This window comes from Magnolia sinica, chromosome 19 (genome assembly GCF_029962835.1).
Source record: "Magnolia sinica isolate HGM2019 chromosome 19, MsV1, whole genome shotgun sequence".
NCBI classification, from domain to species: domain Eukaryota; kingdom Viridiplantae; phylum Streptophyta; class Magnoliopsida; order Magnoliales; family Magnoliaceae; genus Magnolia; species Magnolia sinica.
Window position 1 is genome coordinate 66,036,483 of NC_080591.1, and position 3,026 is coordinate 66,039,508.

The following is a 3,026-nucleotide window of genomic DNA, read 5'->3' on the forward strand; positions in this document are numbered from 1 at the left end:
GATGGGCGTCTTGTTCCGGCGGGCACGTGAGAGTTGTAATTGCTCCTACCATGCAGAAGCACCAGATTTTAATTTAAATGCTACTAATTTTACCTTTTTATGATCTGACACATCCATATAATTAAAATATCTCTCTACTTCTAGCCAATCGAGAAAATCTTTTATACATAATAAACCGTTAAAACTAGAAAGTTCACCTTACCTCGATAGTCTCTTTCAACGACGATCTAGATGATCACCTCCATGGATTGGTCGTCGGGCAAAACCCTCATTAAGGTCCTCGCCGCTAGAACTTGAATCATCCGGTGTAGCCTACGGTTTGCCACCGGTAGTGCTCTACGAAAATCGAGGTTGCGTCGTAAAGAACCATGGGTGGTGGAGTCACCATGGGTGGAGGAGCAACCAAAGGTGGTGGAGCACCGCCAGGGCTTCCAGGGAGTAGCGCATCCGCAAGACGGTCGAGGGTTGTCTGCAGCCTTGCATGGTTAATTGACTCTCCCAGTAGAAAGCTTCCATTCTTTTCGAAAGATAACGAATCTCGTATCACCGTCCACAGGATTTTGATTCATACCTTCATTGTTTGCAATCGGCCCGAGGGGAATTCTCGCTCTGATACCAATTGATGCAGGGATGAACGTAATGAGGATAACTACTCCGAATCCACGGAGCTTCTCTAGACTCCTCACAGAGACTTCTCGAATCCACGAGGAAAGAAAGTAGAAAATAGAAATAAATTCTAAGAAATTCGAAATTGATTAATTGATCAATAAAAACGAGTTCACAACCCTTTAAATAGGGGTACCAAGCAACGGGAAAGAAATCAGAATCAAACTACAACTCAAACTCCTAGAATCCACGACTAACTATAAATAGTAAACTTACTATTTATAGACGGTCGTGATGTGAATGTCTTCCTTAAAGATAACTACTCCGAATCCACAGAGCTTCTCTGGACTCCTCACAGAGACTTCTCGAATCCACGAGGAAAGAAAGCAAAAAATGGAAATAAATTCTAAGTAATTCGAAATTGATTAATTGATCAATAAAAACGAGTTCACAACCCTTTAAATAGGGCTACCAAGCAATGGGAAAGAAATCAGAATCAAACTACAACTCAAACTCCTAGAATCCGCGACTAACTATAAATAGTAAACTTACTATTTATAGACGGTCGTGATGTCTACTAGTGAGCAAGGTTTTCGGCCAAAAAAGTAAGTGTCCTATTTCGCTTCACCAAACCGTTCTCCTAATTATTCTAAGCTCTTTTCACATTGGGCGCAACTCCTAAAGCCCGACGGATGAAGAGTTATAATCAAACTAAAACTTACTATTTATAGTAAAAACAAAATTAAAACAGGGAAACGATCGTCGATCCAGGGGTTTTTCACAATTCCTGGCTGCGCAACCCGGTGTAGCGAGGTTGGTTGGCTAAAGTAGCTCGTTCTACTCCAAAATCATATATTTTACATCAGGTAACTCATTTCGAATTACGAGATACACCTGATCTAAGGTCCGACAGTCTGGATCACTTCTGTCGTCGACCGGGCCTTTTCTGATCCATCTTGGCCATGAAACTGTCCACAACCCGCTCTACATCACACTGCCACGTGGGGTGTTAAGAAATGGCTCTACCATGTCTGGATGATGACAGTTCCACCATACAATTTCTGAGAGGGAAAGCGAAGGTAGCAATTAGCAAACAAGCATCTGTCTGCTTCATGTAGGTGGGTTGACGCGCGTGCCCACGTGGGGGTGCGTGTGTGGCGGTGGATGTAAGGAAAACAAAAGAAAAGCCAGTCGTCGAAGACAGCAAGTACGTGAAAAGATGAATCCACCTCAGGATTTCCCACAAGTGTACACCACGCTTCCTTGATTCGTCTGCAACCCCTGTTTTATTAAGCAACGCGAGCAACGGTACTAAAGCTCCGTGGGGCCCACCATGCTGTATGAGGTACATCCACTCTGTCCATCAGCACCACACTTCCTTGATTCGTCTGCAACCCCTGTTTTATTAAGCAACGCGTGCAACGGTACTAAAGCTCTGTGGGGCCCACCATGCTGTATGAGGTACATCCACTCTGTCCATCAGCTGATCTCCTCGATTCTAGGTCCCGTGGCCAAAAATCATCTGATCCACAGGTGCGGAGGTCCACACCGCAGAGAATTGTGGGTATGTGAGGCCAACCATAAGTTTGTGTGCATGGCTACCATGGTGTGTACATTTCATCTGATGGACGGAGTGGATGAAGCAAAATGTAAAAGAAAAAAAAAAATCAGCTTGATATACAACACAAAGTGGGTCACATGGTGTGAACTAGAGTTTTAAGCACTACATTGTTCCCAGTGTGTGGTCCATCTGAATTTTTTTATCAGCATGATCTTTTGGATTTACTGTTGAAATATGAATTCTCACCCGATGGATGGAGTGGATGTTGCACATACGGCATGATGTGAAACCACAGAGGTGTCCTGCCAAATTTACACCGTATCCATGATCATAACCGTTGAACAGATGGGCTTATCTTTGAGGCAGGAAAACGATTGGCCGCTTATCTTTCTAACTGTCCATTTAGCGAGCAGCTACAATGTCAGGTATATGGTGATTTTCAGCCCATAGCTCATGTGGTATGTGTCTAATTTTATTTTAGTTAATTTGAAGGTAGGTGATCTAAGTGTCACGGACAATTTCATGGCCAAGATGGACCAAAGAAGGCCTATCAAAACGAAAGTGATCTAGACCGTCAGAATCTTAAAACAAGCATGTACTACAAATTGGAATGAGTTATTCTATGTATCATATATGATAGGAGGAGCTAATTTAGCCATCCAACCCAGCTATGCCGAATTTGTGAGATTCCATCCAATTGATGGTCGAAAATTCATATTATTTCCGTTTTTATTATTTATAATAAGTTCTAGTTCGATCATATCTTTTGATCTATTGAGTTTAAGGAGTTGTGTCCAACATGAAAAGTGCTTACAAAAATTAGGAGAATGACATGGTTAAGCTAAATATGACACTTACT